The following is a 13,627-nucleotide window of genomic DNA, read 5'->3' as shown; positions in this document are numbered from 1 at the left end:
ATTTTAGCTAAGAATCATAGGACTACTTATCCATTAAGCATGAATAAAAGTGATACCCCTTTTGCTTTAATCCATTCGGATGTATGGGGACCATCTCCCTTATCTATTGTCTCTGGTATATGCTGGTTTGTGATATTTGTTGATGACTGCACCCACATGACCTGGCTATACTTGTTGAAACATAAGGATGAAGTTTTTCGGATCTTTCAGTCTTTTCATGTTATGATTAAGACCCAGTTTTTCGCTCAAATCTGGATTCTCCGTTCTGACAATGGTAGCGAATATGTTAATCACCACTTTCATGCTTATTTCCAGCGTCATGGCCTTATCCAGGAGACCTCATGTCCTCAGACCCTACAACAGAATGGGGTCGCTGAGCCAAAAAATACCATATTCTTGAGACTGCCGGGCTCTCCTCCTCGGCGCATCTGTCCCCACTCGACATTGGCCCGATGCTGTTACTACTACTGTCCATTTAATCAACTGTCTTCCCTTAAAAATCTTAAAATTTCAAACCCCATTACAGTCCCTGGTAGCCTCGGTCTCTCTACCTATAGCCCTAATGCTCCCTCCTCGTATATTTGGATGTGTGGCATATGTACACCTTCATAAGAACCAGCGCACCAAACTTGACTCATGTGCTCTTCGGTGCCTCTTCTTGGGCTATGCGGCACATAAAAAAGGCTACCGCTACTATGACCCTAATACTCAGCGTACCTATGTGACTATGGATGTCACTTTTCTGGAATTTGCATTATTCTACTCTTCCTTGGCCTCCACTTCAGGGGGAGATGAAGAGTTGAAATGGCTAACCTTTGAATGGCTTGAAGATCGGAATGACACATCAATAATTGGTAAGGAATCAATGGATACATCTTCAGGGCCAGACATATCCTCTGAATATAGAGAACCTCCGGAAACTGAGCCTACACCATTAAGAGAAGCACCAAAATCCCCCCGTCTCTTAATACCTGCAAGTCCATCTCCTGAGAATATTCCTGAGGTAAGTAATATTGGAACACTCTTATTTATAAATAACATAGATACTTCCCCTGGATATAACTTACCTTTCAGGCATAATCGGGGCAAGCCACCAAATAGATATTCTCCAGACATTGAGGAAAGAAGGGCGAGATATCCAATTGTCAACTATGTTTCCACCGAAAAGTTACCTGAACCTCTCAAGACATTCTCACATGAGCTTTCTGCATATCATATTCCCATTACAGTTCAGGAAGCATTAATAGATCCTAAGTGGACCAAAGTAATGGAAGAAGAAATGGAGGCACTACTAAAAAATCAAACATGGACCTTGGTTCCACTACCCCAAGGGAAGAAGACAGTCGGGTGTAGGTGGGTCTTCTCTGTTAAACACAAGGCAGATGGATCTATCAAACGATACTAGGTGAAGCTAGTTGCAAAAGGATACACTTAGACATATGGTGTAGATTATCAAGAAACCTTTTCACTGGTAGATAAACTAAATACAATTGGGGTTCTGCTATCTCTCGCAGCCAACCTGGATTGGTCATTGCATCAGTTTGATGTAAAGAATGCATTTCTTCATGATGACCTTGAAAAGGAAGTCTACATGGATATGGTATCAAAGCAGAGTTCCATGGAATGGCTAAAGGACTCTGTGAACTTCTATGGCTCAGAAGACTTCTAACGGAAATTGGATTTGCTCATACGTCCGAGATGGACCTTTTTTGCGATAACAAGGCAGTTATCGCAATTGCTCACAATCCTATCTAGCATGATCGCACTAAACACGTAGAGATTGACAAACATTTTATTAAAAAAAATCTCGAAGCTAAAATAATTCGATTTCCATTCGTAAAGTCCGAAGATCAACTGGCAGATATTCTTACAAAGGTCATATCAAGCAAAGAGTTTTACAACTCACTAGACAAGTTGCACATTGAAGATTTGGATGCTTCCACTTGAGGGGGAGTGTTGGCGTGAGTTGTCAAATAAGATATTATATGAAAAAAAAATCAAATTAAAGAGATTCTAGTCCTGAAAATCTGTATAGCGTAATCTGTATAGCTACGAATAGCGTAGCAAATCTCTCTATAAATGTATACAATACCTTTGTAAATCATGAATGAGAAATACACTGAAAAGCATTTGTGACAATTCATGCATTAAAACCTAAGGGGGTGTTTAGTGCATGGGATTAGATGGGTTTAAGTGGGATGGAATTAGCAAAATGTAATAATTACATGCAGTCAAGGATTGTCGTGTAATCCGATGGCTTGGCGAACATCCCACTTCATGTTTGGAATTGGAAGAGAAGACATGAAATTAGCAAGTCTGGAATGGAAATGGATTGAGTGCTCACCCTGCCACTATCGGTCGGTGTTCTGTGGGCCCCGCTTTGATGTATGTGTTTCATCCATGCTGTCCACCCAATCTTCCAGATCATTTTATGGTATGAGCCCAAAAATGAGTTTGATCCAAATCTCAAGTGGACTGCACAATCCTAATTGAACGAGCACCATTAAAAACTTCTTGGGGGCTACAAAAGTTTTGAATCAAGTTGATATATATTTTTTCCCTTCATCCAAGTCTTTATGACCTAGTCAACCAATTAGATGTCAAATAACTATTATAGTTGGCTCTAGGAGGTTTTTAATGGCGGAATTTAATCACTACTGTTTTCCAATGGTGTGGTCCACCTGAGATTTATATTTACCTCATTTTTGGGATCAAGCCCTAAAATTATATTTCAAAATGGATGGATGGCGTGGATAAACACATACATCATGGTGGGTCCACATAGCACCAATCACTAGCCACCTAACACGAGCTAAACCGCGTCCGTTTGGAATTGCCACAAACCACCGTCTCCCAGTTGTGCGTTGACGTCACCCAATTATGCGGACCCCATTATGATGTATGTGTTATATCCACACCATCCATTCATTTTGCGACATCATTTTATGGGATGGGCCCAAAAATGAGATGGTTCCAGAGTTTATATGGACCACACCACAGAAATCAATGGTACAGTAATGCCCACACAAAACCAAAGTAGGATTGCAAAAATCCCTTGCCCAAGCACCGATTCTAAGAAAAGGCTTCACAACCCATACCTAATGTGAGTCTCAAATAGGACATTGCAATGATCTATGGGATCTTAAAACCCACTCCCACCTAATCCCCTTTAAACCCATGCGCCAAACACCGCCCAAGGGGATCATGCACAAATTACAAACCTCCTATAAATGCATCTATGTATGCAACTTACAATGCATGTATATTGCGAAGGCACATGTATGTATGTCTACATATAGTGCATTAATTCAACAAAGGAAGCTTAGAAACTAATTTTAAAATACATCTACGCCTATTTTGAAAATCAAAACAAAATATTTAAGTTGATTCGACAAGCATCAAGGCAATTAGACCATTTGGAAAATATCAAAAAAAAAGTTTTAAAAAAAAAAAAAAAAGGCTAGACCATCTTTTCATAATTTATTTTTAATCTTTTTTTCATTGTATTAATATGTAATGGGCCTAATCCAACAAATCATGAGTTATTTGTGTTTGATGATGACCTATTTGGTCAATTTGCAGTCAATGAAGTTGACACTACTCAGATAGACAGTATTCTTACCAAATAATGGCATGTTACACCATCAAACATGTCTTCAAAGCATAAAAGGAATATTTAAATAAATAAATAAATAAATAACATTTTCTTTTCCTAAAAGGTCATAAAATTTTGTTTTATTTTTTAAAGCAAAATCGATCATTACGGCCGGCACGTTATCAGCTAGCAGTGTGGCTGTTACAGGAGCCAACACAAATACGTAAAACCAGTTTCCAAGCTTTAACCATTGAGGAAAGTGGTAGTCCAAGGGGAGACGAGTAATGTGTTCCCTTTCTAGAATACTAACCACTCTCTTCTACCATCATCTAAACTTAATTACAGTTGGCGAATCTCTCTTCAACTCTTTCTAAGTAAAATAAAGAAAGTTTCTACAATAAATTGTTTGGTCTATAGATTAAAATTTTGAAAAAATCGGAATTGCCTTGCTGAATCAAGTCTACTCGACCAGATTTCACCAAGATTCGAGAAAAACTTGATCTATAAAGACTAGTCAAAACGTGAGAAAACCTGAACTCCGGACCAGAAAGAAAAGGGAAAATAAAAGGCTATAATTATTAAATCAATGAGATTGTGGGGATTGTGGGGATTGCAGCTTTTGGACTATGAATTCCATAATTTAGTCGGTTATGATTTGATTTAATACATGCCATGTATATGATACGACAAATCTTGTCCATCAACCATTGTAGTCTACCAGAGCAGAAAACAATTTTTTTTTTTAAGAAAAAAAAAAAAAAAAAAAAAAACATATGACATTTCTTGTCCATCAACCGTCATAGTCTACCAGAGTATAAAACAATTTTATATATATATATATATGATATGACGGTTATCCATCAACCATCACAGAGTATATATAACATTTAAAGGAAAAAAAAAAACAATATAACGGTTCTTGTCCATCAGTCTATGGTATACCTGCGTATAAAACAATTTAAAAAATAAAAAAATACCTCCCTCTTCTCTGCCTATGGTTGTTTTTGGCTCATGGGGCCGCAGGATCTAACATCTGTCATTACACAGGCGCCCATATGATGATCGGTTCAGCCATCGAAACCATCCATGTTTTGGAATCCATGTTATAGGCCATATCCTTTAAAAAAATGAGGCTGAACAGATGATCGTGAAGATCGCTATTGAGAGATGAATTTAGAATGATAAAAAAGAAAATTTTCGATGATTCGCGTTCCTATTCTAAAAGAAAGAAAAATAATAATAATAATCTGATAATTACTGAAGTGTAATTATGGAATAATATTCTCTTCCTGATAATAATGATAAAATATCAACAGTTCCAGTCATTGGGCTATTTCAGCGTGTGGGCCCAAAGATGCATGCTAGGGCATAACTTTGTTTTCATTCTAAATTCATCTGCTAATATAACGGTCCCAATAATCTGTTCAGAGTAATTTTCGAACATTTGCATGTAAACCATACATTCACAACATGGATTGTTCGGATCATCGGACCACTCAAAATGTGGGCCTACTCTGGACGGGGACACAATATGGACCCTCCATCGTGACAGAGGCAGAACAAATTCCTCTTCCAACGTCTGCTAATCAGTCATCATCTGATCCAACGGACAGATGACAAGCGTTTTTTATTTTTTATAAACACTTATTTTCTGAAATTGCTATAGGACACTATTTCCGGCTACCTTCCCAATGTGACGGCAGGCACCCTCTTTACAGCATTCGGTCACGTAACTGATGAGGAAAAAACACACACACACATATATATATATACCGGAATGTATATATGTGTCTTATCCACACCGTCCATCCCTTCTAACAGCTCATTTTAAAGCATGAGTTGAAAAATGAGGCTTATCTAAAGCTCAAGTGGACCGCATCACAGGAAAAGTGAAAAATATTAAATGCCTAGGGTTGAAAGCTTCTAAAGATACAAAAAGTTATGAACGAAGCTGATATTTGTTTTTTCCCTCTATCCCTGAGGGTGTGACCTTATGATCAGGTTGGGTGACAAATAAACATTAATGTGGGCACAAGATGTTGGAATATTTGGTTGAATTAAATAAACTGTAGAAAATCGAAAATCAAAAAAATTAATAACAATAAAATTTTTGAGAAAGAGGACTTATTGAATTGATTCGAGGCGTGGCTGAGTCACTCGGCTTGAAATTGAATTTGCTCCTCTTGGACAGCGACCCAAGTGCAACAGGTTTCCAGAGCAATCGACCTCCAAGATACAACGACCATGACCCGCTCCTAGCGGTGCACTCACTCTACGCAGGATCGAACCACTTGCATATTAACCCCGAATGTGCTGAGTTGACTTAGCAATGAGCTCAATAAAATTCTTAAACCAGAATATTAAAGAGAGTTTTATAAAAGAAAAGGATTTTTCGTATTTGCAAACATAAATCGGAAGTCTTTATATAGACTCCGAAGTGGTACATAAGCACCCTTTACAAAGGGTTAGGTCCATTGAGTTTAAACCCAGCAGGTGCGACCAACTGGAACGAATACATCTCTCTAGTTTAAAACGAAAAGGCGCGAGTGCGAGTACACTCTCTTAAATAAAGTCCCGCGAGTACACTCACACCACACCCACACCTGCGCCCAGCCCAACCCATCCCGTCCCGCTGCTCACGCGCACACGGACATGGACTTAAACTCTGACTCGGACTCGGCTCGACTCGGCATTGTACGGCTCTGCTCGGGACGCGCGCTCGTGTATGGTTAATGACATTTATTAGAGCTATTGGCATAGCCTCCCCATATGACCAAATTCGCATGCCCCCTGAATGGGGCTCAAGCCCAAGGCAAAAAGCATATCTTATATACAAGATATTATCCTTTGTCAAATTCGATGTGGGACAAAACCCACACCTCAAAAACACCAATATTTAAATGAGGAGGGAAACCATTGAAAATTTAAAAATCAAATTTTAATATTATTTTAAAACAAAATACAACAATCCTCCATATGTTTTAAAATAAAACTCTTCGGATTAAAGCGTAATAGTTGTGCAATGCTGCCGATGTCACCATAGATTCGAACCGACATTAGAGTAAGCAAGACAGGTCTACAGGAATCAGGCGACATCATAGTCTTGAACCTGAATCTTTTTAATGTAGATCGCAAGTACACGTCACTCACATAACTCTTCCTCTACAAGTGATTCTACGGTTCAGTGCGTTTTAGCCATACACCATTACCTGGATTTCATGAGTGCTCTAGAGAATTCGCCTAGATTCTCATAGTAAGCGGCCTCTATCTCCACACCCATATAGATGAATTCCATCAAATGTATGCAACAATTATATACACCACTAAATATATGGCTCTGCATCCATTAAGAGTTCTAAAAACTCATCATTCTGCATTGTTGCTTGCACTGTACACCATAGAAGGGGCTCATATAACTCAATGCAATCATATACATCGTGTCTTATTGTTTACCCATTAAACCTATCTCATGAGATCTCCACTTGTATAAGTTGGGTTACCGACACTGGCAGCTCATATATTAGGCTCAGCCCCATTCCCTTCGATGTATCATTGACTAAGTCACTCGGCTTCTGATCCAGCCTTTTCTAAGGCAATAAACTTAGATTTTATAGTCGACCGAGCGATACATGTCTGTTTCGTAAACTTCCACGAAACTACTCCTCCACCCAAAGTGAAGACATATCCACTAGTGGATTTTATCTCATCTGAATCACTAATCTAATTAGCATCACTGTATCCTTCTAATACAACAGGAAAATCATTATAATGTAAACCATAGGCCATACTGCCATTTAGATATCTCAAAATCCTAGATAAGGCATTTTAATACTTTTTTCCAGGGTTATGTGTATATCTATTTAGTCTTCCTACTGCAAAGGCTATATCTGATCTAGTGCAGTTTGTTAGATACATGAGGCTACCAATTATTCTGGAATACTCTAATTGAGACATATTATTTCATGTATTCTTCATGAGAGTCACATTATAATCATAAGGTCTACTGACAGGTAAACAGTCAAAATGGTTAAATTTTATCAATATCTTCTTAATGTAATAAGATTGTGATAATATAATAACAACATCTTTTCGGGTTACATCAATACCCAAGATTACACTAGCTTCTCCTAAGTCTTTCATGTCAAACTTAGATAACAAGAATTTCTTAGTTGCATTAACTAATTTAATATTAGTTTCAAAAATAAGCATGTAATTAACATAAAGGCATATAATAACATAATCATTTTCAGAAATTTTACTATATACACATCTATCTACATCATTTATATAATAACTATTTGTTTTAAAACACTATTAAATTTTTTATGCCATTGTTTAGGAGTCTGTTTTAAACCATATAGTGATTTAATTAGTTTACATACTTTATTTTCTTTACCTGATATCTTATAACCATCAGGTTGCTTCATATATATTTCTTCTTCTAAGTCTCCATTTAGGAAAGCCATCTTAACGTCCATCTGGTGTACCACCAGTTTATATATGAAGGCTATCGCTATTAAGACCCTGATAGTTGTAATTCAAGTTTTAAGGGAATATGTATCAAAGTAATCTATTCATTTCTTTTGTTTAAAGTCTTTTGCTACCAATTTAGCCTTAAACTTATCAATAATTCCATTTAGTTTTAGTTTCTTTTTAAACACTCATTTACAGCCTATTGATTTATTTCCAGGTGGTAAGTTTACAAGTTCTCAAATGTTATTAGATATAATAGATTTTAACTCATCATTTATTGCTTCCTTTCAAAAGATTGCATTTGGAGAGTTAATCGTTTATGTACTAGTCGTGAGATCATTTTCTACTAAGAATGTGAAAAACCATCTCATACGTTAGTTTCTCTTCTAACTCTAGTACTTCTTCTTAGTTATATTTCTTCTACTACCTGCTCGCAAGCACTTTTACTAGTAGACGTGATATCTGATTCATTAACTTCCTCTATTCCTATAGATTTAGATTTCATAGGGAATACGTTCTCAAAGAACTCTACATTCCCGGCTTCTATAATTGTATTAGGATGTAGAATATTATCCTTAGTTTTTAAAATTAGAAACCTGTAGGCTGCATTGTTTTGTGCGTACCCTATAAATATACAGTCGGTTGTTTTAGGGCGTAATTTTCTTTTCTTAGTTTCATGTAATCCTGCTTTAGCAAGACACCCCTACACTTTAATATATTTATAACTAGGAACATGATTCTTCCAAAGTTCATAAGGTGTTTGTTCAGAAGATTTAGAAGGAATCATGTTTAGGATATAACAAGCAGACAGAATTGCTTCTCCCCACATATTTGAAGGTAAGCCTGAACTATTTAATATAGCATTCATCATCTCCTTAAGAGTTCTATTCATACGTTCTGCTATTCCGTTTTGTTTTGATGTATAAGGAGTTGTAGTTTCATGAACTATTCCACTCTTTTCACATAATTCTCTAAATTGAGAAGATTAATATTCACCTTCTCTATCTGTTCTAAGTCTTTTAATTTTTATATTTAACTAATTTTTAACTCCAGTTTTATACTTAGAAAAAATATCTAAAACTTCATCTTTGTTCCTTAACAGATAGACTTTAGTGAACCTAGAGTAGTCATCTACAAAAGTTCTACAAAAGTTATATAATATCTTTTTCCACGTCTAGACATGTGATTTCTAAAATCACCTAAGTTACTTTATATTAACTCTAATAAAATAGATGATCTTTCCATTCGTTTAAAGGGTTTTCTAATGACTTTTGATTCTACACATGTTTCACATTTATTAAATTCTTCATTAGATATATTAGGTAATAAACTAAATCTTTTCATTTTTCTTCAAAGATACTACATTCACATGACCTAATCTACTATGTCATAGATAAAAGGGTTCAACGATATAAACAGAACTGGATGTCTTCTTATTATTATCATTGGATACATTTACAATGAATAAACCATCACTACAGTATCCCTTACCAACAAAAGTTTCATTCTTAGTCATTACAAGCTTATCTAAATCAAATGCTAACTTGACACCAGTCTTATTGAGGAGCGAACCAGAGACCAAGTTTCTTCTAATGTTAGGCACATGTAGGACATCATTCAACATTAGAGTCTTTAAAGGAAGTGAGTTTTAGAAGTATTTTCTCTTTCCCTACAACTGGAGATATTCTAGCATTACCCATGAATACCTATTCATCATCTCTTAATATTTGGTAGGAGGTAAATATGCTACGATCCTTGCACACGTGCCTAGTTGCACCAATGTCTAGTACCCACTCCAAGTTATTTACAAGGAAGATTTCTGACACCACAGCTCCTACCATGTCAAACTCATTGCCTATTTCTATAAGATTAATTTGTGGCTTAGCTTTGTTTTTCTTAAGCCTGCAGGTTTTAACATGATACACAAGCTTTCCACAGTTATAGCAATTTTTCTTTTTTCTTCAATTAATTGTTTGCATTCTTCTTTTTGAGCCTGCATGCATTTGCATAATGTCCAGGTTTGCTACAGTTATGACATTTGCCATTTTTCTTATTATTTTTCCGACATGAGGCTACAAGATTCGCCTTTGAATATATCTCATTTCCATTTTCTTTTTGATCACTGATTCTATTGGTCTCCTCTATTCGTATGTGTACGATAGTAGTTTCCAAAGAAATACCGTTCTTTTTATGTTTCATTTTATTCTTATATTCTTTCTAAGAGGGCGGTAACTTTTTTATTAGCGCTGCTGACAGAAACACTTCATTCAACTTAATTCCTTCAGTTGATAGTTCGTGAACTAGATTTTGAAAATCATAAATCTGATTTGTGATAGGTTTATCGTCTGTCATTTCATAACGAAAAAAATTAGCAATTGCACATTTCTTAGCACCTGCATCTTCCAATATATACTTCTTTTCTAAAGTAGTTCATATATCTTTAGAAGATTCATAAGAAGCATACACGTCATATAGTTCGTTGGACAAAGAGTTTAGAATATAATTTTTGCAATTATTTTCATTTGCTCCTTCGGTTTGATTTACTGGATCTACAGTAAATGATTCAAATAGTATGTATAAAACTTTAAGGGTGGTCAGTGCAAATATCAATTTTTGTTTCCACCGTTTAAAGCATTGTCCAGTGAACGGTTCGATTTTCTCGAACTCAGCAGAAGCATTTACTGTTACTATAGCCATAGTTTATGTAATTCAACAAATTTCGATTTCAAGATTATTGAAATATTTGGTTGAATTAAATAGATTATAGAAAATTGAGAACCAAAAAAATAAAATAAAATAAAATTTTTGAAAAAAAGGACTTATTGAATTGAGTCGAGGTGTGACTGAGTCACTCGGCTTGAAATCGAATTTGCTCCCCTTGGACAACGTCCCAAGTGCAACAGGTTTCCAGAGCAATCGACCTCCACGATACAACGACTATGACCCGGTCTCAGCGGTGCACTCACTATTCGCGGGCTCAAACCACTTGTATATTAACCCGAAAGTGTTGAGTTGACTCAGCAATGAACTTAGTAAAATTCTTAAACCAAGATATCAGAGAGAGTTTTATAAAAGAAAAGGATTTTTCGTATTTGCAAACATAAATTGGAAGTCTTTATATAGACTCCAAAGTAGTGTATAAGCACCCTTTACAAAGGATTAGGTCTGTTGGGTTTAAACCCAACAGGTGTGACCAACCAAAATAGATACATCTTTCTGGTTTAAAATGAAAAGGCGCAAGTGCGAGAACACTCTCGCAAATAAAGTCCCGCGAGTAGCCATACACACAAACCCACACGAGAACACTCACACTGCACCCGCACCCGCGCCCAACCTGTCCCGTTGATCATGCACACACAGACACGGACTCGGCTCGCATGGCACGGCACGATACGGCTTGGCTCGGTGTGCGCGCGCGTGTGTATGATTAATGGCATAGATTAGAGCTATTGGCATAACCCCCACATAAGACCAAATTCACATGCCCCCTGAATGGGGCTCAAGCCCAAGGCAAAAAGCCTATCTTATATACAAGATATTATTCTTTGTCAAATCCAATGTGGGACAAAACCCACTTCTCAAAAATACCAAAATTTAAATGTGGAGGGAAACCACCGAAAATTTGAAAATAAAATTTTAATATTATTTTAAAACAAAATACAACACAAGAAAGGTAATAACTTTCAATGGTGGACATCTTTAAGGCCACTTTCCTGAGGCGGGGTCCACTTGAGTTTGGGATATGCCTCATTTTTTTCCCATGCCCTAAAATGTGCAGTTAAAATGAATGGACGGTGGAGGTCATCATTTAAGTCAATACTAACAACGGCCTTTATGGTCTAATTGATTTCCAAGGCAAACAGAGGGAGGTCATCATTACTTAATTAATGAGATTGTAAAATGCATGAACAGATCACATACATACAGGAAGCAGGTTGCGTACTGAGTAACTCAGTATGCTAAGTGTATTGAGTAAACTCTGTGGGCCCCGCTATCATTCATGCATTGTATCCACTCCGTCCATATCTTTTACCACATAATTTTAGGGCTTTATCCCAAAAAATGGAGCATATCCAAGTGAACCACATCACTGGAAACAATGTGAATTGAACATCTACCGTTGAAAAATTCGTGGGGGCAACCTAAGTTTTAGATCAAGCTGATATTTGTGTTTTCCCTTAAGCCATGTCTGTTTGATCTTATGAACAGGTTGGATGACAAATAAACATCATTAGGGGCATTAGAAAGTTTTCACGGTGGAAATCAGTACTTCCACCTTTTCCTTTGGTATGGTCCACTTGAGCTTTGTATATGAGTCAATTTTGGGTTGAACCCCTAAAATGATTTGGAAAAGCGAATGCACGGCGTAGATAAACCACATGCATTCACGGTGAGCCCAACATGATTCTCAGTAAGCAATCCAATTTCCATACATACATCACTGTGGGACCCATGAATTTTGAAAATATGATGCCCATGAATTTTGAAAATACCGATGCCATATCCAATTTCATACTTCATGGTACTGTTTTCAAGGGCCTAATTACTATAAGGTGTACACGAGTCGAACTGAGTTGAGCTTGGCATAGATCGACTCGGCTCGGCCACTAGCTGACCTCAGCTTGAACTCGGCTCAGCTCGGTCCTCAAGCCTGACTGGCCAACTCAACTCAGTTTGATCAGCAACTCGGGCCAGTTTGAGCCAAGATCGAGCTGAGTTTGCATGTGCAGCATTTTCATAAACACATGGACTGCACCCTCAAATTCTCACCGTATGCAAAACACCAGCAACGGTTTTATAGGTATTTCATCAAACACCTTGTAGGCAACATAAAAATCAAGAAAAAATGGTATTTATTTAATGAAACATACCTTCCTTGTCACCAGCCGACACTTTGTTGAGTCATTTCATCAAACACTTAATGAGCAACATCAATATCAAAGTAACTGAGTCACTGAACTGGTTTGATCTGAGTTCGATTCAAGTTGGGTTCAATCCGAGCTGAGTCGAGCTCGAGCAAGCTCAAACTCGATTCGAAATTTTTTCAAGCTCAAAAATTCAGCTCGACTCAGGTAACACTTAGTTTTGAATCGAGCTTTTTTGAGTCGAGTCGAGCGAGCTAATTGAGTTAACTTGGTTCGTGTACAGCCCTACTAATTACTAATTTATTTTTCCCTTAAATAAACACCTTTCAAAAATAATTATTAACCATTTATCTCTATTTACTTATATAATTGAAAAACAAACACTCCCTTGATAAAAGCCTTTTGAAAAAAAGAAAGAAAGTAGCTAAATGTAAATTCAATGATAATCAGATATAATTCTACAAAATCTCGCATTACTTATGTAGAACTTAGTACTTATCATACGAGCCCATATATAAAAGAGAATCCACCCGAAACAACTCAAAAAAGGATAATAAAAATTAAAAAAAAAAAAAAAAAAAACCTCAATGACGACCCGCCCTTAACATATAGAAACAACTCACCCTCCCTTGCTTTAATCCTTTTAACCAGCCCAATCCCAGCATTGTCTAGAGCTAGAAAGCCTCTAATGTCC

The sequence above is a fragment of the Magnolia sinica genome, chromosome 16, assembly GCF_029962835.1.
Source record: "Magnolia sinica isolate HGM2019 chromosome 16, MsV1, whole genome shotgun sequence".
Classification (NCBI taxonomy): Eukaryota; Viridiplantae; Streptophyta; class Magnoliopsida; order Magnoliales; family Magnoliaceae; genus Magnolia; species Magnolia sinica.
Note: the sequence above shows the minus strand (reverse complement) of the source record.